At 46.2% G+C, this 25,768-nt stretch overlaps 1 non-coding gene across 1 annotated transcript; it reads left to right on the top strand.

Moving 5' to 3' along the window:
* The first annotated feature begins 1,808 nt into the window (after window positions 1-1,808).
* trnam-cau (transfer RNA methionine (anticodon CAU)) lies at window positions 1,809-1,880 on the top strand. Its single transcript has one exon. It is a non-coding gene; the product is annotated as a tRNA-Met (tRNA).
* Window positions 1,881-25,768: the final 23,888 nt, after the last annotated feature.

The raw sequence follows: 25,768 nt of genomic DNA, 5'->3' as shown, positions 1-25,768 counted from the left end.
GACCTTACACAGTGGTCTTTCCCCATTGAGCCTTTGCAGTGGCAACCCCAAGCTTTAGTGCGTCCCTCAGCACGTAGTCCCGGACCTTGGAATGTGCCAGTCTGCAAAACTCGGTCGTGGACAACTCTTTCCGCTGCAAGACCAGCAGGTTTCGGGCAGACCAAAGAGTGTCTATCACCAAATTGATGGTCCTCCAGCAGCAGTTAATGTTTATCTCGGTGTGTATCCCTGGGAACAGCCCGTAGAGCACAGACTCCTGTGTTACAGAGCTGCTTGGGATGAACCTCGACAAAAACCACTGCATCTCTTTCCACACCTGCTTTGCAAAGACACATTCCATAAGGAGGTGGGCAACTGTCTCTTCCCCACCGCAGCCACCTCGAGGGCCGCGTGTGGAGGGGGCGAGACTTCGGGCATGCAGGAAGGATCTGACAGGAAGGGCTCTTCTTACCACAAGCCAAGCTACATCTTGGTGCTTGTTTGAAAGTTCTGGTGATGAGGCATTCTGCCAAATCACCTTGGCAGTGTGCTCGGGGAACCATCCGACCGGATCCACCGTTTCCTTTACCCGTAGGGCCTTGAGGACATTCCGTGCAGACCACTGCCTGATGGATTGGTGGTCAAAGGTGTTTTCCCGCAGAAACATTCCCACGAAGGATAGCTGGTACGGTATGGTCCAACTGGATGAAGCGATCCGCGGCAATGTGACCAGACCCATCCTTCGCAACACCTCAGCACAGAGTGACACTTGGTGTTTGTGTACTGGGGCTCCACACACAGCTTGGTGCAGCTGCACACAAAGGTGGTCATCAGGATGAGGGCGACGTTGGGTACATTTTTCCCGCCCTTGTCCTGAGGTTTGAACATCGTGTCCCTCCCGCCCTGGTCCATTTCAGATCTCCAGATGATGCAGTTGAAGTCACCGCCTAGGATGACCGGCCTGGACGTCGCCAGCAGCAGTGGGAGCTGCTGGAAGACGGTCAGCCGCTCGCTGCGTTGTACCGGGGCGTACACGTTGATCAACCGGAGCGGAGCGTTGTTGTACATCACGTCTGCTACGAGGAGGCGGCCGCCCACCACCTCCTTAACTTCGGAGATGGTGAAGTTACCTCCCCGCAGCAGAATACCCAGGCCGGAGGAACGGCAGTCATTACCCCCCGACCAGATCGATGGCCCGTGGGACCACCATCGCGACCACTGCCTGTAGGTGCTGAGGTGTGGTATTCCACACTCCTGCAGAAACAGTAGGTCAGCTTTGACCTTGGTAAGGTAATCCAAGGTTGAAACACATCGCGTAGTAGATTTAATGCTACGCACATTAATGGAAGCAATTCTTGCACCCATCTTTTACTGAAAATTAGTTGTTGCTTCCCATACCATTTGTCCTCGCCTCCTTGATGAAGGGTCACTGACCCGAAACGTTAACTCTGCTTCTCTTTCCACAGATGCTGCCAGACCTGCTGAGTGGTTCCAGCATTTCTTGTTTTGATTTCAGATTTGCAGCATCCGCAGTATTTTGCTTTGATCTCGCTGTCTCTTGCTGGTTTGCTCAGTACCTTTCTCTGTCTGTTCCTTTCTGAGTCCTGATAATATCTTCCTGGTTTTCTGTGTGTCTTTCTCTGCCTGCCTCATTGTCGGTGCTGTTACTCAGTGTCCTTGTGTCATTGTGCAGTGAGGGTGAGTCCGTCAGCACGTGTGTTGCTGAGTCCGGGATTCTTGAGAAATCCGACTCCAATCCTATTTCTATAAAAACTTTGGGGAAATGAACATATTTCACTAACAGGCAGCTGAAATTTAATGCAGCAGTTAGCAGAGTGGTGCAGTGGAAGCGTGCTGGGCCCATAACCCAGAGGTCAATGGATCGAAACCATTCTCTGCTATTTATGTTTGGTAATAATACAAACAGTTCACTTTCAAAACATCAAGTATTTACCCATAATAACAAGATGCTTCCAAAGGCACTCTATTGCAATCAGCTTCTTCTTTCTCGTGAACACATCAATCAGTAACAACTCACTTGTGCTCACACGAACACAAGCTGCAAACACGGACCAGCCGAGTCTCTCCCACTTTGTCAACCCCTTCCTGCAGAGCATCCTCTCCACCACCAGATGGTGATGTTGGCCACAATAAAACCAGGACAAATGGTCACAATGGAGAGACGGTCAGTGACAGAAAATAAAACAATAACAGGAAAACCTTTACACAACAACAGGGTACATCTTTACACAACAGGAAATACCTTTAGATAACAGGGAGAACACAATCATACAAATGCCTTGTTTCTCCATCTCAGTCTCGTTGCCTCTCTCTCTGTCCCTCACTTTTGCTTCCTCACAGTCTCTTCTTGGTTTTCTGTGTGTTTTTCTCTCTGTCCCGTTGTCGATGGTGTTACTTAGCGTCCTTGTAACATTGTGTAGCCGGGCTGAGCCTCCCAACACCTGTGTTGCTGTAATAAAAACAGAAAATGCTGGAAATGCTCAGTAGGTCTGGCAGCATCTGTGCAGAGAGAAACAGTTAACAGTTCAGGTCTGTTTCCTGAGCTCACATTAACTTTGTTCTCTCTCCACAGATGCTGCCAGACCTGCTAATTATTTCAAGCATTTTCTGTTTATGTTTCAGATTTCCAGCATCTGCAGTATTTTGCTTTTGTACGTGTGTTGATGTGTCTGGGACTGCTTGAGTGCAATGCTATTGCTTTATAAACAGCGTTGAAACAAACATTTATCTCGTTAACACACAGCACTAATACACAGCTGGATATAAACAGCAGCCTGCAGCAGAGGGCGCAGTGGAAGTTTATTAACACAAATAATTCACCAGCACTATATTTACTGCTGCCCACAATCACACCACACTTCATCTTAACACGTTTTACTCTTTATTTACATCAACTTCTTCCTTCCAGTAAACACTTCAATTTGGAACACAGCTTCCAAATCACCTTTATTCACAAACCCGAACACACACCAGCCCAGACTTTCCCCTTTCTGTCAACCCATTCCTGCATCACTGCCTCTCCACCAACAGTTGTTGCTAGAATCATACAATAATAGAATGGCTACAGCACAGAAGGAGGCCATTCAGCCTGTCGAAACCGTGCTGGCTCTCTGTTAGAGCAACTCACCTCATTTGACTCCCTAGTCAGTTCAATTTTGGAGGTGGGAAAAATTCTCGAAAGAATAATTCGGGACAAAATTAATAATCCCATGGACAAATGTGGGTTAATTCAAGAAAGCCAGCATGGATATCTTAAGGGAAAATCATGTTTAACTGTCCTGCTGTAGTTTTTTGATGAGGTAACAGAGAGGGATGATGAGGGCAATGCTGTTGATGTGGTGCACATGGACTTTCAAAAGGTCTGGCAGCATCTGAAAGGTCACTGACCTGAAACGTTAACTTTGCTTCTCTCTGTACAGATGCTGCCTGACCTGTTGAGTATTTCCAGCATTTCTTGTTTTCATTATGGCACAGAGTTCCCTTTTCAAACTTACAGAATTAACGACAATAATGTACTCTGAGATTCAAGTTAAATATCAGCCCAATATTTACACACATTATGAGTTTATAAGTTTCAGTATTAATTCCCATAGTGCATCCTGACATATACATTAGATATAACATAACATAAGAACAGAAGAAATAGGAGCAGGAGTAGGCCATTCGGCCCCTCAAGCCTGCCCCGCCATTCAGTAAGGTCATGGCTGATCTGCCCCAGACCTCAACTCCTCTTTCATGGCAGCTCTTCATAGCCCTCAACTCTCCAATATTTCAAAAATCTATTTACAACCTCTTTAAATACTTTCAGTGATTTAGCCTCCAATACTGTCTGGGGTAGAGAATTCCAGACATTCACTACCCTCTGAGAGAAGAAATTCCTTTGCATCTCAGTTTTAAATGAGTGTCCCCTTATTCTGTAACTATGTCGCCTAGTTTGAGATTCCCCCACTAGTGGAAACATTTTCTCAACATCGACCCTGTTAATAAAAACAAGAAATGCTGGAAATACTCAGCAGGTCTGGCAGCATCTGTGAAGAGAGAAGCAGAGTTAATGTTTCAGGTCAGAGACCCTTCTTCACCCTGTTAAGCCCCCTCAGAATCTTGTACGTTTCAAAAAGATCACCCCTCATTCTTCTAAACACGAATGAATAACCTGTTTAGCCGTTCTTCATAAGTCAACCCCTTCATCTCAGGAATCAGCTGAGTGAATCGCTTTTGAACTCCTCCAATGCCAGTACATCCTTTCTTAAGTCTAAATCTCAAGTGTGATATCAGATTGAGAGAATCTGAAAGATAGTATAACCTGAGATACAAACTGAGAATTCAGTTTAAAACTCCCCCGGATTGTGAAACTAAAAGATACAATAGCAATTTAATTTGTATAGACTGTGCTTTGGATCACATTCCAGACCTCATACAGTATCAGACTGGAAGATACTGTAGCAATTCCATTAGTGCAGACTCAGCTCTACATTACAGAGCTGGGAACATATTTAAACAACCGGGAACACTTTTACACAAGACGGATCATATTTACACAACTGAGAAGATCTTTACCCAACAGGGAACCATTTTACATAATGACAGAGAACATCTTCACACAACAGCGAATACAGTAACACAACAGAGAACATATTACACAGCAGGAAATATCTTTAAAATAACACAGGGAACATCTTTACACAACAGTGAACACAATTAAATAAATCATCAGTCTTTCGCTGTCTCTTGCTGGTTAGCTCAGTACCTTTCTCTGTCTGTTCCCTTCTGGGTCCTGATAATCTCTTCCTGGTTTTCTGTGTCTTTCTCTGTCTGTTCCCTTCTGGGTCCTGATAATCTCTTCCTGGTTTTCTGTGTGTCTTTCTCTGCCTGCCTCATTGTCGGTGCTGTTACTCAGTGTCCTTGTGTCATTGTGCAGTGAGGGTGAGTCCGTCAGCACATGTGTTGCTGAGTCCGGGATTCTTGAGAAATCCGACCGCAATCCTATTTTGATAAAAACATAGGAGAAATGAACATATTTCACTAACAGGCAGCTAAAGTTGAAAACAGCAGTTAGCAGAGTGGCGCAGCGGAAGCGTGCTGGGCCCATAACCCAGAGGTCGATGGATTGAAACCATTCTCTGCTATTTATGTTTGGTAATAACACAAACAGTTCACTTTGAAAACATCAAGTGTTTCCCCAAAATAACAAGATGCGCTCGATTGCAATCAGCTTTTTCCTTCGAGTGAACAGATCAATCAGTAACAAATCACTTTTGTTCACACGAACACAAACTGCAAACACGGACCAGCCGAGTCTCTCCCACTTTGTCAACCCCTTCATGCAGAGTCTCCTCTCCACCACCAGATGGTGATGTTGGCCACAATAAAACCAGGACAAATGGTCAGTGAGGAGACGGTCAGGAACAGAAAATAAAACAATAACAGGGAAAAACTTTGCACAACAACAGGGGACATCTTTACACAACAGAAAACATATTTACACAACAGGAAATACCTTTAGACAACAGGGAGAGCACAATAATACAAATGCCTTGTTTCTCCATCTCAGTTTCGTTGTCTGTCTCTCTCTCTCCGTTCCTCACTTTTGCTTCCTCACAGTCTATTCGTTTTCTGTGTGTTTTTCTCTCTGTCCCGTTGTCGATGGTGTCACTCAACGTCCTTGTAACATTGCGTAGCCAGGCTGTGCCTCCCAACACCTGTGTTATAGAACATAGAACATAGAACAGTACAGCATAGGTCAGGCCCTGCGGCCCACGATGATGTGCCGAACCTTTAACCTACTCTAAGATCAAAACTACCTACATACCCTTCATTCTACTATCATCCATGTACCTATCCAAGAGACGCTTAAATGTCCCTAATGTATCTGCTTCTACTACCACCGCTGGCAGTGCATTCCATGCACCCACCACTCTCTTGTGTGAAGAAACTACCTCTGACATCTCCCCGAAACCTTGCTCCATCACCTTAAAATTATGCCCCCTGGTGATAGCCCTTTCCACCCTGGGAAAAAGTCTCTGGCTATCCACTCTATCTATGCCTCTCATCATCTTGTACCCCTCTATCAAGTCACCTCTCATCCTTCTTCGTTCCAATGAGAAAAGTCCCAGCTCCCTCAATCTTTCTTCGGAAGACATGCCCTCCAGTCCAGGCAGCATCCTGATAAATCTCCTCTGCACCCTCTCTAAAGCTTCCACATCCTTCCTATAATGAGACGACCAGAACTGAACACAATGTTCCAAGTGTGGTCTAACCAGGGCTTTATAGAGCTGCAGCATAACCTCGCGGCTCTTAAACTCAATCCCCCTGTTAATGAAAGCCAACACACCATACGCCTTCTTAACAACCCTATCAACTTGGGTGGCAACTTTGAGCGATCTATGGACATGGGCCCCAAGATCCCTCTGTTCCTCCACACTACCAAGAATCCTGTCTTTTCGCCTGTATTCTGCATTCAAATTCAACCCTCCAAAATGAATCACTTCACACTTTTCCAGGTTGAACTCCATCTGCCACTTCTCAGCCCAGCTCTGCATCCTGTCAATGTCCTGTTGCAACCTACAACAGCCTTCCACACTATCCACAACTCCAGCAACCTTCGTGTCATCGGCAAACTTGCTAACCCAGACTTCCACTTCCTCATCCAAGTCATTTATAAAAATCACAAAGAGCGGAGGTCCCAGAACAGATCCCTGCGGAACACCACTGGTCACCGAGCTCCAGGCTGAATACTTTCCATCTACTACCACCCTATGTCTTCTATGGGCCAGCCAATTCTGTATCCAGACAGCCAACTTTCCCTGTATCCCATGCCTCCTTACTTTCTGAATGAGCCTACCATGGGGAACCTTATCAAACGCCTTGCTGAAATCCATATACACCACATCCACTGCTCTTCCTTCGTCAATGTGTTTTGTCACATCTTCAAAGAATTCAATAAGGCTTGTGAGGCATGACCTGCCCCTCACAAAGCCATGCTGACTGTCTCTAATCAAACTATGCTTTTCCAACTAATCATAAATCCTGTCTCTCAGAATCCTCTCCAATAATTTGCCCACTACCTACGTAAGACTGACTGGTCTATAATTCCCAGGGTTATCCCTATTCCCTTTCTTGAACAAGGGAATAACATTTGCCACCCTCCAATCATCTGGTACTACTCCAGTGGACAGTGAGGACGCAAAGATCATCGCCAAAGGCGCGGCAATCTCTTCCCTCGCTTCCCTTAATATCCTTGGGTATATCCCGGCTGGCCCCAGGGACTTATCTGTCCTCATGTCTTTCAAAATTTCCAGCACATCCTCCCTCTTAACATCAACCTGTTCGAGCAATTCAGCCTGTTTCACGCTGTCCTCACAAACGACCAGGTCCCTCTCACTAGTGAATACTGAAGCAAAGTATTCATTTAGGACCTCCCCTACCTCCTCCGACTCCAGGCACAAGTTCCCTCCACTATCCTTTATCGGCCCTACCCTCACTCTGGCCATCCTCTTGTTCCTCACATAAGTGTAGAACGCATTGGGATTTTCCTTAATCCTACCCGCCAAGACTTTTTCATGTCCCCTTCTAGCTCTCCTAAGTCCATTCTTCAGTTCCTTCCTGGCTACCTTGTAACCCTCTAGAGCCCTGTCTGATCCTTGCTTCCTCAACCTTAAGTAAGCTTCCTTCTTCCTCTTGACTAGCTGTTCCACATTTCTTGTCATCCAAGGTTCCTTCACCCTACCATCCCTTCCTTGACTCATCGGGACAAACCTATCCAGCAGTCGCAGCAAGTGCTCCCTAAACAACCTCCACATTTCTGTCGTGCATTTCCCTGAGAACATCTGTTCCCAATTTATGCACCCCAGTTCCTGCCTAATAGCATTGTAATTCCCCCTCCCCCAATTAAATATTTTCCCATCCCTTCCGCTCCTGTCCCTCTCCATGACGATAGTAAAGGTCAGGGAGTTGTGATCACTATCACCGAAATGCTCTCCCACCGAGAGATCTGCCACCTGGCCTTGTTCGTTGCCAAGCACCAAATCCAACATAGCTTCCCCTCCAGTCAGCCTATCTACACAAACAGGTCAGTGGCAAGTGGTCCAGAGGAAAACCACAAAGAAAAAACATCCCAAAGCCACCACCCAAACCAGTGGCAAGAGGAGGCTCTCTTCTGAATCAGACTGCAACAACTCCTCTTCACTGGACGGGGAAATGCTGGAACGACAGCCCCTTCAAAAGAGGCGGCAGAACTCCGAGATGGATGATAAAGCATCCCAGCCCCCGGGCACTGGAAGCTGTGATGGGCCCGGCGTGCCCCAACCCCAATGCCGCACACGTAACGAAGTGGCCAACGCATCTCAGCTCCGGGACACCGGGAGCAAAGACACGTCTGGCGCACCTGAGCTCCGGCAGACCGGGAGCTGTGATGTTTTCGAGGAGGAACAGATGGAAGCAGCTGAGGACAACCCAATCCTCTCTGCCTACAAGACCCCCCCTGATGTCACCCGAGCAGCACAAACCCTGCATGAAAAATCAGGAGGGGTTTCTGAGCCCAACCAACGTGAAACTGCTTGCGCACACGATGGGTATGCAGGAACATCCCGAAGGACTGGGACTAGCGAGGACAAATGGGATGGGAAGCAACAACTAATTTTTAGTAAAACATGGGTGTAAGAATTGCTTCCATTAATGTGCGTAGCATTAAATCTACTACACGATGTGTTTCAACCTTGGATTACCTTGCCAAGGTCAAAGCTGACCTACTGTTTCTGCAGGAGTGTGGAATACCACACCTCAGCACCTACAGGCAGTGGTCGCGATGGTGGTCCCACGGGCCATCGATCTGGTCGGGGGGTAATGACTGCCGTTCCTCCGGCCTGGGTATTCTGCTGCGGGGAGGTAACTTCACCATCTCCGAAGTTAAGGAGGTGATGGGCGGCCGCCTCCTCGTAGCAGACGTAATGGAAAACAACGCTCCGCTCCGGTTGATCAACGTGTCCGCCCCGGTACAATGCAGCGAGTGGCTGACCGTCTTCCAGCAGCTCCCACTGCTGCTGGCGACGTCCAGGCCGGTCATCCTAGGCGGTGACTTCAACTGCATCATCGATGCGGCTGGACGATCCGGCAGTGACGACAGCAAACTGGACGCTACGTCCAGATTCCTAATAGAAACAGTTAAGGATGCCAAACTGCACGACGTCTTCAGCAAACCTGCAGACGGAGCGCAGCGCAGATACACATGGTCAAGATCGGACGGGTCTGCCCGTTCCAGGATTGACTTCCTGTTTGTGTCCCGTGCTGTCACGGTCGGAACCACCGACGTCAAGCCGGTGTTCTTCTCCGACCACTGCCTCTTACTGGCCGACTGTCACTTACAGGACGACCAGCGGGTTGGCAGAGGGACGTGGAAGTTCAATGCGACACTGCTGACCCCAGAGAACGTTAAGGAACTCAAAAGGGATTACAAAGGTTGGAGGACCGTGAAACCCCTCTTTGAGTCTCCAGTTCACTGGTGGGAAGCGATTAAGGAGAACATCAAGAGGTTCTTCATCCACAAAGGTGTTCAGAAGGCGAGAGAGAGACAGAGGGAACTGTCCCGACTCCAGAAAATTATGCAAAATCTACTCCGGTTGCAGTCAATGGGGGTCGAGGTCAAGGAGGACCTCCAAGAGGTGAAGAGCCAGCAGGCCTCGCTCTTTGCCAAGGAGGCCTCCAAGATCATCTTCCGATCCAGAGTCCGTTCCATTGAGCAGGATGAGACGTGCTCGCGTTACTTCTTCCAAAAGGTACACACAGAGAGCTCTGTTATCAGCAGCCTGAAGGAAGAAGATGGCTCGGTAACGTCTTCGCAGTCCGACATACTAAGGATCAGCAAATCCTTTTATGCTGGGCTGTATGACGCGAAGCCCACAGACAGCAGAGCCTCCCAGTCCTTCCTGTCATCTATCACAGAGGTCTTAGATGACAGCAGGAGGGAGAGACTGGACAAGCCGCTAACTCTGGACGAGCTGACAAAGGTCGTCCAGTCTTTCGAGACGAGTAAAACTCCCGGGAGCGACGGCTTACCGGTCGAGTTGTACTCGGCCCTGTGGGACTGGGTCGGCCCGGACCTGCTGGAAGTATACGAGAGTATGCTCCTGGCTGGCAGCATGTCAGAATCCATGAGAAAAGGCATCATCACCCTCATTTACAAGCAGAAGGGGGAGAGGGCAGAAATCAGAAATTGGCGGCCCATCTCTTTACTTAATGTTGATTACAAGATTCTGTCCAAAGTTATAGCCAGTCGAGTCAAGTCTGCTCTGGAGTTGGTGATTCACCCCGATCAGACCTGTACTGTACCCGACAGGAAGATCTCTGATAGCTTTGCGCTACTCAGGGATACGATCGCCTACGTACGGGACAGGAGGGTGGACACCTGCCTCATCAGCCTGGACCAGGAGAAGGCTTTTGACAGGATATCGCACACCTACATGATGGACGTGCTTTACAAAATGGAGTTTGGGAAGGGAATCTGCAATTGGATCCAACTGCTCTACACAAACATCAGTAGCGCAGTCTCAATCAACGGGTGGGAATCGGAAAGTTTCCCGATCAAATCTGGAGTCAGACAGGGCTGCCCTCTATCCCCGGTCTTGTTTGTTTGCTGTATTGAACCCTTTGCTGAGTCTATTAGGAAGGATGCGAGCATAAGAGGGGTGACAATCCCAGGCAGTGGAGGCACTCAGGTCAAAACCTCCCTGTACATGGATGACGTCGCCGTTTTCTGCTCGGATCCGCTGTCCGTGCGCAGACTGATGAGCATCTGCGACCAGTTCGAACTGGCCTCGGGAGCCAAAGTTAACCACGGCAAGAGCGAGGCCATGTTCTTTGGCAACTGGGCTGACCGATCCTTTGTCCCCTTCACCGTCAGGTCAGATTACCTGAAGGTGCTGGGGATATGGTTCGGAAGGGCCGGGGCGTGCACCAAAACATGGGAGGAGCGAGTAGCCAAGGTACGACAAAGGTTTGGCATGTGGGGGCAGCGATCTCTCTCCATTGTGGGTAAGAACCTGGTCATCAGGTGCGAGGCGCTCACGTTGTTGCTCTACGTGGCGCAGGTCTGGCCCAAACCCCACTCCTGCGCCGTGGCAGTCACCCGAGCCATTTTCCGCTTCGTCTGGGGATCTAAAATGGACCGGGTCCGGAGGGACACGATGTTCAAATCTCTGGACAAGGGCGGGAAAAATGTACCCAACGCGGCCCTCATCCTGATGACCACCTTCGTGTGCGGCTGCATCAAGCTGTGTGCAGATCCCCAGTACGCAAACTCCAAGTGTCACTACGTGCTGAGGTTCTATCTGTCCCCGGTGTTGCGAAGGATGGGCCTGGTCATATTGCCGCGGAACGCTCCATGCAGTTGGGCGGTGCCGTACCACCTATCCTTCGTGGAGAGTTTCTGCGGGGAAACACCTTTGACCACCGGTCCATCAGGCAGTGGTCTGCACGGAATGTCCTCAAGGCTCTACGGGAAAAGGAAACGGTGGATCCTGTCGGATGGTTCCCCGAGCAGACCGTCAAAGTCATTTGGCGGAATGCCTCATCACCAGAACTTTCAAACAAGCACCAAGACGTAGCTTGGCTGGTGGTGAGAAGGGCCCTCCCCGTCAGATCCTTCCTGCACACCCGAAGTCTCGCCCCCTCCGCACAGTGCCCCCGCGTTGGCTGTGGTGGGGAAGAGACGGTCGCCCACCTCCTCCTGGAATGTGCCTTTGCAAAGCAGGTGTGGAAAGAGATGCAGTGGTTTTTGTCAAGGTTCATCCCAAGCAGCTCTGTAACACAGGAGTCTGTGCTCTACGGGCTGTTCCCAGGGACGCACACCGAGACAAACATCAACTGCTGCTGGAGGACTATCAATTCGGTGAAAGACGCCCTTTGGTCTGCCCGAAACATGCTGGTCTTCCAGCGCAAAGAGTTGTCCACCACCGAATGTTGCAGACTGGCACATTCCAAGGTCCAGCACTACGTGCTGAGGGACGCACTAAGGCTTGGGGCAGCCGCAGCAAAGGCTCAATAGGGAAAGACCACAGTGTAAGGTTCCCCCACCAAGCTGGACTGAGGGGCTGGATCCATGGGAAACCCCTCGAACTGTATCGTTAATATTCTCAATTGCTGTATATGTAAAACTGTAATTGACATGACAATTGTGAAACGGAAGGGTTGGGAAGAAACTCATGACAGTATTGAAGGAAACTGATCCCCCTTGCAATGTTTGTATTTTTTGGTGCTGTTTGGAAACTGTGTGGCAATGTAATTTTTACAGATCTTTATGAATAAAGTATATTTTGGAAATAAAAAAAAATCGACATATTGAGTCAGGAAACCTTCCTGGACACACCTGACAAAAACTGCTCCATCCAAACTATTTGCACTAAGGAGGTTCCAATCAATATTAGGGAAGTTGAAGTCACCCATGACAACAACCCTGTTACTTCTGCACCTTTCCAAAATCTGCCTCCCAATCTGTTCCTCCGTGTCTCTGTTGTTATTGGGGGGTCTATAGAAAACTCCCAATATAGTGACTGCTCCTTTCCTGTTTCTGACTTCCACCCATAATGACTCAGTAGACAAACCCTCCTCGATGACCTACCTTTCTGCAGCTGTGATACCATCCCTGATTAACAATGCCACTCCCCCACTTCTTTTACCTCCCTCCCTATTCCTTTTGAAACATCTAAACCCCGGAACATCCAACATCCATTCCTGCCCCTGTGATCTCCAAGTGTCTGAAATGGCCACAACATCGTAGCTCGAAGTACTGATCCATGCTCGAAGTTCATCACCCTTATTCCTGACACTTCTTGCATTAAAATAGACACACTTCAACCCATCATACTGGCTGAAACTTTGCCCTGTCAACTGTCTAACCTTGTTCACAGACTCTCTGCACTCGGTATCTGCCTGTTGAACAGCTATCCCGTCCACTGATCCATAGCTCCGGTTCCCATCCCCCTGCCAAACTAGTTTAAACCCTCCCGAAGAGCTCTAGCAAACCTCCCGCCCAGGATATTGGTGCCCCTCCAGTTCAGTTGCAACCCGTCCTTCTTGTACAGGTCCCACCTTCCCCAGAAGGTATCCCAATGATCCACATAACTGAAGCCCTCCCTGCTACACCAGCTCTGTAGCCACGTGTTCAGCTGCACTCGCTCTCTGTTTCTAGCCTCACTAGCACGTGGCACCGGTATCAATCCTGAGATTACTACTCTGCTCGTCCTGCCTTTTCGCTTCCATCCTAACTCCTATATTCGCTTTTCAGGTCCTCATCCCTTTTCTGAGCTATGTCATTGGTACCGATATGTACCACGACTTCTGGCTGCTCCCCCTCCCCCTTAAGAATCCTGTAGACTCGATCTGAGACATCCCTTTCCCTGGCACCCAGGAGGCAACATACCATCCGGGAGGCTCGTTCGCGACCACAGAATCTCCTGTCTGTTCCTCTAACCATTGAATCTCCTTTCACTATCGCTCTCCTATTCTCCACCCTTCCCTTCTGAGCCGCAGAGCCAGGCTCAGTGCCAGAGACCTGGCCGCTGTGGCTTTCCCCTGGTAGGTCCCCCCCCCAACCGTATCCAAAACGGTATACTTATTATTGAGGGGAACGGCCACAGGGGATCCCTGCACTGTGTGCCTATTCCCTTTCCCTCCCCTGACGGTCATCCAGCTACCTTTATCCTGTGACTTAGGTGTCAGTACTTCCCTATAACTGCTCTCTATCAACCCCTCTGCCTCCCGCATGATCCGAAGTTCATCCAGCTCCAGCTCCAGTTCCCTAACGTGGTCTGTGAGGAGCTGGAGTTGGGTGCACTTCTCACAGGTGAAGTCAGCAGGGACGCAAGTGGTGACCCTTACCTCCCACATACTGCAAGAGGAGCATGCAACTGCTCTAGCTTCCATCCCCTCTGCTCGAAATTGACAACAGAGAATAAAAAAATATAAAGGAAAACTTTACCTTACCAAACCCTCCACACAAGAGTCCTTTTTTTAGGTTGGAGGAGGAGGATGGGTGGGAGACACTACACATGTAGTGTTTCCGGTTTAGCCACTGCCCGAATATATAGGTTCACTGACCCAGCAGTCCCCGTGTCCGCGTCCGCCGAATCGCCAGGTAAGTACTTTATCGTGAAACGTACCTTCCCGGCTGCCCCCTGGCTCGCACTATCACCGCTACTGCTGATCAGAGGTGTTGCTGTAATAAAAACAGAAAATGCTGGAAATGCTCAGTCGGTCTGGCAGCATCTGTGCAGAGAGAAACAGTCAACAGTTCAGGTCTGTTTCCTTTGCTCACATTAACTTTGTTCCTTTCTCCACGGATGCTGCCAGACCTGCTGACTATTTCAAGCATTTTCTGTTTTAATTTCAGATTTCCAGCATCTGCAGTATTTTGCTTTTGTACGTGTGTTGCTATGTCTGGGACTGTTTGAGTGCAATGCTATTGCTTTATAAACAGCGTTGAAACAAACATTTATCTAGTTAACACACAGCACTAATACACAGCTGGATATAAACAGCAGCCTGCAAAAGAGGGTGCAGTGGAAGTTTATGAACACAAATAATTCACCAACAATATATTTACTGCTATCCACAATCACACCACGCTTCATCTTCCCACATATTATTCTTCATTGACATCAACTTCTTGCTTCCAATAAACACTTCAATTTGGAACACAGCTTCCAAATCACCTTTATTCACAAACCCGAACACAAGCTGCAAATGCTGCAAACACACACCAGCCCAGACTTTCCCCTTTCTGTCAACCCATTCCTGCATCACTGCCTCTCCACCAACAGTTGCTGCTAGAATCATACAATCATAGAATGGCTAAAGCACAGAAGGAGGCCATTCGGCCTGACGAACCCATGCTGGCTCTCTGCTGAAGCAACTCACCTCGTCTCACTCTCTTCTGGAAAGAATAATTCGGGACAACATTAATAGCCCCATGGACAAATGTGGGTTAATTCAAGAAAGCCAGCATGGATTTCTTAAGGGAAAGTTATGTTTAACTGTCCTGATGGAGTTTTTTGATGAGGCAACAGAGAGGGATGATGAGGGCAATGCTGTTGATGTGGTCCACATGGACTTTCAAAAGGTCTGACAGCATCTGAAAGGTCACTGAGCTGAACCATTAACTCTGTTTCTCTCTCCACAGATGCAGCCAGACCTGCTGAGTATTTCCAGCACTTTCTGTTTATATTTCAGATTTCTAGCATCTGCAGTATTTTGCTTTTATTGACTTTCAAAAGGAATTTGATACAATGCAACACAACAGACTTGTGAGCAAAGTTATAACTCATGGAATAAAAGTGACAGCAGTAACATGGACATGGAATTGGCTGAGTGACAGGAAACAAAGAGTAGTGATCAATGGATGTTCTTCGGGCTAGAGGAAGGTTTGTAGTGGAGTTCCCCAGGAGTCAGTGTTGGGACCCTTGCCTTTCCTGATATATATTAATGACCTAGACCTTGGTGTACAGGGCAGAATTTCAAAGTTTATGGATGATACGAAAATTGGAAGCATTGTGAACTGTAAGGATGATAGTGTAGAACTTCAAAAGGACATAGACAAGTTGGTGGAATGGGAGGACAGATGACAGGTGAAGTTCAATGCAGAGAAATGTGAATTGATTCATTTCGGTAGGAAGAACATGGAGTGACAATATAGAATAAAGGGTACAATTCTAAAGGGGGTGCAGGAGCAATGGGACCTGGGGTTATATGTTATTGGTTGAGAGAGTGGTTAATAAAGCACACAGTATCCTCGGCTTTAGTGATAGAGGCATAGAGTACAAGAACAAGGAGGTCATGTTGAACTTGTATAAGACACTAGACGCAGCTGAAGTACTGCGTCCAGTTCTGGGTGCCACACTTTCGGAAAGATGTGAAGGCATTGGAGAGATTATGGAAGAGGTTCATGAGAATGGTTCCAGGGATGAGGAACTTCAGTTATGAAGATAGATTGGAGAAGTTAGGACTGTTTTCCTTGGAGAAAAGAAGGCTAAGAGGAGATTTCATAGTGGTATTCAAAATGATGAGGGGTGTGGACAGAGTGGATAGGGAGAAACTGTTCCCACTTGTGAAAGGATCGAGAACGAGAGGGCACAGATTTAAAGTCATTGGTAAAAGAAGCAAAAGCGACATGAGGAAAAACTTTTTCACACAGCGAGTGGTTAAAGTATGAACTGCCTGAGAATGTGATAGAGGCAGGTTCAATTGAAGAATTCAAAGGGGAATTAGACTGTTATCTGAAAATAAGGTGCAGGATTATGGGGAGAAGACGGGGAAGTGACATGAGGTGAATTGCTCATTTGGAGAGTCAGTGCAGAGACGATGGGCCATATGGCCTCCTTCTGTGTAGTAACAATTCTGTGATTCTGTGATTCCAATATTCAAGTCATTTATATATATGGTGGTCCTGACACTGACCCTTGTGGACATCACTGTTCACCATCTTCCATTCTGAAAAACAACCAAATACCACAACTCGTTTTTCTTGATATTTCATCCATTTTTAAATCCAAGCAGATACTGACCCTCCTATTCCAGGAGCCTCAGTTTTGTTACCCAGCCTTTTATGTGGTAGTTTGTCAAACGCTTTCTTAAAATCCATATAGACAACATCCATTGCTTTCCCTTCATCAACCTTTTCTGTTACTTCATCAAAAAAAATCAGTTATATTAGTGAAGAACTGGAAAGGTGCTGAACCTCTCAGTTTTCGGTCTACCCAAACCAAGTTCAAGGCCTGAATAATGAACCGATTGCCTCATTAGTTCTGTGAATAATACAATGATTTAATAGACAAAGTTTTGAAACATTCCTGCCCATAAATCTTGGTAACAGAGAGTGTGTGGATCTCCTGACTCAGAATGTTTAATGGATACAGTCCTCAGATCCGACAAGGAACCACTGAGCATCCACAGTAAAGACAGTGTAGATGAGGAAATGTAAGAACTGGGAGCTGAAACTCAGGGACGGCCGAGCTCTCCTGTCATTGAGCTTGTGTGTTTGCTCTGCTCGCCGCAATTCCGGCTCTACTTTGTTTCCAATGAAAAGATGAAAAGAGCTGTTCGGTTTTCCTCTCACTGACAGCGTGTTTCACTCGGGTTAATATAACCCGGGACTTTTGCTGCTGAAATGAATTCTGCAAGGTCCCAGCAAACACACCGGCTCCCTCCTTTCTCCCCTCTTTCTATCGGATTGTTTTACCAGGAGGGGCTCAATAATAACAAACCCCCTGCAGGGAATGACCGCAAATTGAGCATCTAAATGGGGCAAGTGGGCAGCTTTCTGGGTTCTAGGTTCCCCCTACCCCGCCCCTCCCTCCCTCCACTCCAAGCCCCTCTTCACTTTCTTTGGGACTTTGATGCGGGTGAAATGGGGAAAGTTCCCATTAATGTTTGAGTGCTGAATTGCTGCAAAGATCTGCGCACGCGCGATGTAGCCCCGCCCCCAGTGGGACGTCACAATGAGGAGTGGGGCGCATGCGCAGCCTTTCCCCAACCCAGTCTGTGAGGCCATTCACTCAATCAGGGGAAGATGCTTTAAATCAGCTGCTAATGGAGACTTCCCGGGCCCGGGGGAAGGGAACAAACAGCATCTGCTTCCTGCAGCCACTGCTTTGGGAGCGTGTCCGCAGATGTGCTCAGAGATTAGCATTGAGTGGTGGGAAGTTGAGGGGGAGTCGGGGAGTGTTTGTAACAGACACTGTGGAGCAGGAGCTGCTCCCGGAACATGGAGTGAGCCGGGGACACGGGGAAGGGAGAGTTCATTCTCGGACAGTGTCTGTACAGGCACTGTACAGGGAAGAAATCACTATTGAAAATCACTGACAATTTCACCACCCAAACGAGAGGGAATTTTCCTGCTTTAGTTCCAGTCTCTCACTGTTTGTTGGATTGTGAACAGTGGGGGGGAAATAGCCGCAAAATAACGATGTGGACAGTTAGACAAAGAACATTTATTGCAGACACCAGGTGAGAAGTGTGAAAGGCACATTTTAAATAGTGGCTGCTTGTTTTCCGTTGAAATAGAAATGTGACTGTGTAAAGGTCACTGCTCTATCGGACAGTCCCAGTCATTGAGCAGTGCAGGGCTTGTGTTGTTTCTGAATGTCACAAACTTGTTGTAAAACCACTGCAAACACCTGGTAAACAGAAACTGAATGCTGCAGTACTGCAGTGGAGTCAGACACTGACACTGTTTGTGTTCTTGGTTTTCATTTTGTGATTGTTCATAATGATTATTATTGGGACGATTACATTGATCGCTTTTGTATCTGCTACCTCACCAGTTCTTTCATTCCTGCAGGAAAATACATGAAGGAACCTGACTGGATGTGGTGATTCTTGGACACAAGGAAAAATGCAGTGATCTCGTTCCAACACACAGTCGGTACAGGATCACTCCCAAAGCACAGAGATACTGCCAGTTCATCAGTTCCACTGGAGCAAACAAAATAAGTAGTCAGACAGACACTGATCCCAAAGTCAAGAGAGACACATTTTCAATCCAACAGTCAAACAACAGCAGGAGAGACAGAAGTTGTTTCTATTTCACTCCAATTCAGTACAGCTGACAGGTTGATACATCAATCACAGTCCAAAAACAAACTCACTATCAGATCTAAATAAACTCTGTCACCATGGTGACATTTTAAATATAAAATCTGAAATAGAACAGACAAAATTTACAGAATTGAAAGGTACAGAATGAATGCAAGGAGGCTTCAAGGGGATTTGGACAGGTTAAATGAATGGGCAAGAACATGGCAGATGGAATATAATGTGAATAAGTGTGAAGTTCTCCACTTTGGTAGAATAAACAGAAAGACAGAGTATTTCTTAAATGGTGAGAGGCTGGGAAGTGTCGATGTCCAAAGGCACCTGGGTGTCCTTGTTCATGAGACACTAAAAGCTAGTATGCAGGTGCAGCAAGCAATTAGGAAGGCAAATGGTATGTTGGCTTCATTGAAAGCGTATTTAAGTACATGAGTAAAGATGTATGAAGGCTAGATGAGACCGCACCTGGAGTATTCTGTACAATTTTGGTTTCCTTATCTAAGGAAGGATAGACTTGTCACAGAGGGAGTGCAACAGAGATTCACCGGTCTCATCCCCTCGGATGGTGGGATTGTCTTATGATGAGAGACTGCAGAAACTGGACCTAAATTCTCTGGAGTTCTGAAGAATGAGAGGTGATCTCATTGAAACAGGCAAAGTTCTTACAGGGTGTCACAGGGTAGATATGGATAGGATGTTTCCTCTGTCTAGTGAGTCCAGAACAAGGGGACACAGTCTCAGAATAAGGGCAGACTGAGATGAGCAGGAATTTCTTTACTCAGAGGGTGAGAAATCTGTGGAATTCTTTATCCCAGAGGGCTGTGGAAGATCAATCATTGAACATATTCAAGACATAAATCGATAGATTTCTAAATACTAACAAGATCAAGGGATATGGAGATGGCAGAGAAAAATGGCGTAGAGGTAGATGATCAGTCACGATCTGTTTGAATGTTGGAGCAGGCTCGATGGGCTGAATGGCCTAATGCCCTTATTTCCTATGATCCTATGAATCCCAATAATGTACATCAGAACGTTAGACCAAGTTATGCATTACATACCAGTTCAAAAATCCCACAGAGATTAAGACTGAAGGATACAGTATCAAGCCATTACTACAAAATGAAGGACTTGGAGCTTGCAGACCAGCCCATGTATAAGATTGAAAGTTATATTTTCATTCACAATCGTTTTCACAGAGCAGAATATTGAATACCAATCCACAACTTGCACAGGATTACCAAATAAAACCTACAACTGTGAAATACAGTTAATCCATATTTTAAATTAAACACAAGGCAAACAAATATTAATACATTAAGAGAGCGGGAAACAGTGAGAGCAGAGTGGAGCAAAAAAAGCCCAGGAGAGAGAGGGAGCAAGAGATCACTCGGAGAGCAGGGAACAGCGAGAGCAGGCGTCAAAAAAGGCAAAGGAATACACAATTAATGGGAGAACACTGAATGGTGTAGAGGAAGTGAGGGACGTCGGAGTGAATGTCCACAGATCCCTGAAGTAGCAGTACAGGTCAATAAGGTGGTTCAGCAGGTCCTTTCCTTTATTAACTGAGGTATAGAGTATAAGGGAGACCTGGGTGTCCATGTCAATAAGTCACTGACAGCTAACATGCAGGTGCAGCAAGCAATTAGGAAGGCTAATAGTATGTTAGCCTTTATCGTAAGAGGATTTGAGTACAGGAGTAGTGAATTCTTGCTTCAATTGTATAGAACCTTGGTTAGACTGCACTTGGAGTACTGTGTGCAGTTTTGGTCCCCTTGCCTTCGGAAGGATATTATTGCCACAGATAGAGTGCAAACAAGGTTCATCAGACTTGTTCCTGGGATGGTGGGACTGTCCTATGTAGAGAGATTGGGGAAACTGGGTCTCTATTCTGTAGAGTTTTGAAGAATGAGAGGTGATCTCATTGAAACCTACAAAATATTTAAAGGACAGTCAGGGTAGATGCAGCTAAGATGTTTCCCCTGGTTGGGGAGTCGAGAACCAGGGGACGCAATTTCAAAATAATGGGGAGGCCACTTAGGACAGAGATGAGGAGAAATGTTGTTACTCAGAGGGTTGTGAATCTTTGGAATTCTGTACCGCAGAGGGCTGTGGAAGCTCAGTCATTGAGTATGTTTAAAGCAGAGATTGATAGATTTCTAAATGCAAATGACATAAGGGAATATGAGGAAAGTGTGGGGAAAAGGGCATTGAAGTGGATGATCAGCCATGATCATATTGAATGGTGGGGCAGGCTCGATGGGCTGAATGGCCGACTCCTGCTCCTATGTTCCTATGTTCCTAACTCCACATTATCGATGAGACACAGCCTCAGGCCGACTTGTCGGGTGTTGCAAACAGATAACACTGCTTCTGATCTTCACCAGAACAGAGAGTGAGATGTAAAATTGATCATCAAACAGACTGTGAGAGAATACAACAGAATAAAACACATGGAGAGACACTGTGGAATAACAAATAGATTTGATTGGAATGTTGAATTATGATTGGAATGGATAAAACAGCAGATTAAATTGGGACAGAAAAGAGAAACTGATGGGAAGAAGGAAGAAAAGAAAGGATGGATCTGTTCACTTTTTTCAGTTTTTTCACTGGTCCATCAAAGCTGGATTAAAAAAAGATGCAAAAAACAGAGAGTTTCACCAAAAAGGGAGATTAAATGCTGCCGAAACCTTGGATCGAAGGATGCCCCAACAGATCACCTGTTTAACTGTCTCCTCACTGGGAGATTTCAATCAATGAGCAATATTATTCTCTCCTTTTCTTTTGTTAAATGAAACCACTACTGTCACTTGGAGTTAATATCCCTGTGTTCCAACTCCTGAATAATAAAATTGTGAGTTTCGTGATATTTTCTGGACACATTTCCTGCTGAAAGAACTAAGAACTCTTTTCTAATTTACATAATACTATATACACACTCATCAAGCCTCCGAAACTGGCATCCTTGGTGCTGCTCTCTCCTCCCAAACCTCATCTCATGTGACTGTTACATCATCACTCTGATTGTGGGAGGGGTTAATCCCACTGTCTTCAGCATTAACCCTTTACATCCTCATACTGCACTGTCTGTCCAAAAAAATCAGTGGAGGGAACTTGAATTATCAAAACAGCAACAGCTGCCAGTTGAAAATCAACTCAACCCATCAGAGAGAGACTGTCAGAGAACTTCCTGCATCCAGTCCTGACCCTCTCACATTAAGCAGCTGCTCACCCAGACCCCACTCTCATCAACACTGAACATTTTTACTGAGACCCTTCAAATACTGTTTACAAATACTGTAAGCAACAAAGTTCAATATCTTCTCACCGTTTCTCGGTAACCACATGAGACATAGGTTTTCTTATTTGGTTCCTTTGATTTTTCTTGTTCCTGACTGACAAATATTCCAAACCTCAGATAAACCCTCCCACTTGCGTCATGTCCCAGTCTCGGTTAAAAGCAACACATAATGACACAAACACTCTCCTTCAGTGAGATTAATATCAAGCTGTTTTCCAGGTTGAATGTAACTGTGAACAAATTTATGTCAAAGAAGTTAACTTTGATGTCTCAGCACTGAAATTCTGTGCAAGGAGGAACAGCCATTCCAAACTCATATCCTTCACAAAGGCTGTTTTTTTAATGTGATTGAAATTCATCAAGTATTTTGAATTAAGGTTCACAAGACACAAATGTCAATGTTGATAATGAAACTTTTCAAGCATGTTGCTACTGTGAAATAAGGCTCTGCTGGGAATTGAACCCAGGATCTCCTGTTTACTAGACAGGTGCTTTAACCAACTAAGCTACAGAGAAAAATCACAAATGCGTGTGCAATTGAAATCAGAGGAAGGCCTTGTAGATAGTGGGCAGGCTTTGGCGAGTCAAGAGCTGAGTTCGTCACGGCAGTGTTCCCAGCCTCTGACTCGCTCTTGTAGTTGTAGCTGTAGTTGTAATTGTAATAGGCAACCGTCCGTCTCGGAAGGCGATGGGCTACACCCGGGGTGTATGTCACTTCTGTATGTAACATCGTTTGTTGTGGCTGTAGAGGATGACTCGTGAGTGTCAATTCATTCTGCAGCTGGTATAGATGAATGTCATTGGCCCGAGGTCGACTGATAATTTTTCCTTCCTCTGAGCTCTCTTTCCCACCATCTGGTCATTTCTTTTGTCCTCTGCTTTTCCCATGGTCTTCCTGAATGCCTTTCTCCAGGAATTCCAGTCAGCAGGAAGGACTTCCCATGCATCGACTCCAATCCCAGTCTGCTTGAGATCTCGCTTTGCAGATGTCCTTGTATCACAGACGTGGGTGACCTGTTGGTCTCATGCTGATAGCAAGCTCACCAAAGAGCATGTCTTTGGCAAAGCGACCGTCATCCATTCAGCACACATGACCCAGTCAACAGAGTCACCGCTGACTCAAGAGGGCAAACATGCTGCAGATCCCTGCACGCTGGTGTACTTCTGCATTCGGCACTCTGTCCTGCCAGGAGATGCCCAATATCCATCTGTACTTTCCCTGAGCTACAGGTTATTGCAAGTTTCTCTGGCTGTGTTTATTTTAGGTGATTTTGTACTCAGGTTCTTTTGGAATCCATGTGTTTGCAGATCTTTGTGAGTGAGAGATGTGGTAATATGTTTAAAAGATTTTCCTATAAATTATTCATATCTCCATCTTTCCCCGAACTTTGCACAAACACATTAATATGGGAATCACACACATCAGGCCGTCAAACCTGTCTGCTAAACATTGAAAGGTGACAGTGTTTATTGTGACGGGGTTGCATTTATGAGGCCACATCTTGATGATTCACACATGTAAAAATTTGTATATTATGTTCATGACATAATGACATAAAAATACATTTCCTTGCACTTGCCATGCTTGGTGAACATTTTCTCTGCTGATGCCCCCTGAATATATTAGAGAACATGGTGACGAGGTTGATATTAAAGTCTGTAAATATAGGCAGCAAACAGCAGCAGGGACTGCAGTGAACAAGATTTACGTGACATATTTGTGCTTATATTGGTGGGTGAAATAAGATACTAAACACACAAAATCCTACATTTGAGCTCGCGTATAAGATTGCTCTGTCTATGGAGATAGCATCAAAGAATGCTCAGGAATTTTGTCCTATGCCACTGATCGTAACACACTTCAGGGGAACTTAAAAAAATGGTAAAATGGGCTTTCACATAACAGATGAAATTTTACACAGAGAAGTGTGAAGTGATACAATTTGGAAGGACGAATGCCATATAAATGAACCGTTACAATTCTAAACTGGGTGCAGGAGCAGAGAGATAATGTACACCAATGTTAGAAGGATTGAAAAGGTAGCTAAGAGCAAACAGGACACTTGGCTTTATTAATAGAGGCACAGAGTAAAAGCATATAAGTTATGCTAAACCTTTATAAAATACTGGGAATGAATGCCTCCTCCTGTACCTCCACAGAAAGCTTCCATTCCAGGTTTACACACACTCATCAGGATCAATCTCCACAGATCCTGCCACTCCAGGCTCGGACACCCACTTCAGGATCACTCTCCATACATCCCAGCACTATGGGCTCGGAGACCCTCTTCAGAATTCCTAAATCTCCAGACATGGACATCCTTTGAGGACCACTCTCCACAGATTCTGCCCTCCAGGTTCAGACACCCTCTTCAGAATCACTCTCCATACATCCCGTCACTCCACGCACGGATATCTCCCTCAGGATCAGATCAAAGAATGTTGCTTGTCACATATCAGCTCAAGCCTGAATGTTGTTCAGGTCTTGCTGCTTGCAGGTACAGATTGCTTCAGTATCTGATGAGTTGTGAATCATCAGCGAACATTCCCACTTCTCACTTATGTTGAAGAGAAAGCCATCAATGAAACAGCTGAGGATGGTTGGGCCTAGGACACTGCCCTGAGAAACTAAGTAACCAGTCATGAATGGTGGTGGACAATTAAATAACGAACCAGATGAGGAGGCTCCAAAAACATCCCTATCCTCAATGTTGGTGGAGCCGAGCACGTCAGTGCAAAAGGTGAAGCTGGAGCATTTGAAACCATCTTCAGTCAGAAATTGCTCAGTGGATGATTCATCTCGGCCTCTGGAGGTCCCCAGCATCACAGCTTCCAGTTTTCAGCCAATTCGCTTCACTCCACATAATGGCAAGAAGCAACTGAAGACACTCGATACAGCAAAGACTATGGACCCTGACAAGATTTCCGGCTCTAGTCCTGAAGACTTGTGCTCCAGAACTAGCTGCGCTCTCAGCCACACTGTTCCAGTAGAGCTACAACACAGGCATCTACTTGACAATGTGGAAAATTGCCCAAGTGTGCCCACTCCATAAAATAAATGCAGGACAAATCCAATCTGACCAATTGCCGCCCCATCAGTCTACAATCAATCATCAGCAAAGTGATGGAAGATGTCACCAACATGTGCTATCAAGCACCACACATGTTGCAATAATCTGATCATCGATGCTCAGTTTAGGTTCTGCCAGGGTCTCTCAGCTCCAGGAAATAATTTGGCAGATAGAGTACAATGTGGGAAAATGTGAGGTTATCCACTTTGGTAGGAAGAATAGAACAGGAAAATATTATTTAAATTGTGAGAGATCACAGAATGCTGCGATGTAGAAGGATCTGGGTGTCCTTGTACATGAATCACAAAAAGTTACCATGCAGGTACAGCAAATAATTAGGAAGGCAAATGGAATGTTACCCTTTATTGCAAGGGGGATGGAGTATAAAAGTAGAGAAGTCTTGCTACAAATGTACATGGTGCTGGTGAAACCACACCGAGAGTACTGTGTGCAGTTTTGGTCTCCTTATTTAAGGAGGGATATACTTGCATAGGAGGCAGTTCAGAGAAGGTGCATTGGATTGATTCCTGTGATGAAGGTGTTGTCTTTTGAGGAAAGTTGAGCAGGTTGGACTGATACTCATTGGAGTTGAGAAAAATGAAAGGTGAACGTATTGAGACATATAAGATTCTGAGGGGGCTTGACAGGGTAGATGCTGAGAGGATGTTTCCTCTCGTGGTGGAATCTAGAACTAGGAGACACAGTTTCAGATTTAGGGCTTTTTCATTTAAGAAGGAATTTCTTCTCTCAGAGGGTCATTAATCTTTGGAATTCTCTACTTCAGAGAGCAGTGGAGGCTGGGTCATTGAATGTCTTC

Source organism: Heterodontus francisci, unplaced genomic scaffold, assembly GCF_036365525.1.
Source record: "Heterodontus francisci isolate sHetFra1 unplaced genomic scaffold, sHetFra1.hap1 HAP1_SCAFFOLD_59, whole genome shotgun sequence".
NCBI classification, from domain to species: domain Eukaryota; kingdom Metazoa; phylum Chordata; class Chondrichthyes; order Heterodontiformes; family Heterodontidae; genus Heterodontus; species Heterodontus francisci.
The sequence above is the reverse complement of the archived record's forward strand: the minus strand, read 5'-3'. Positions and strand labels throughout refer to the sequence as shown.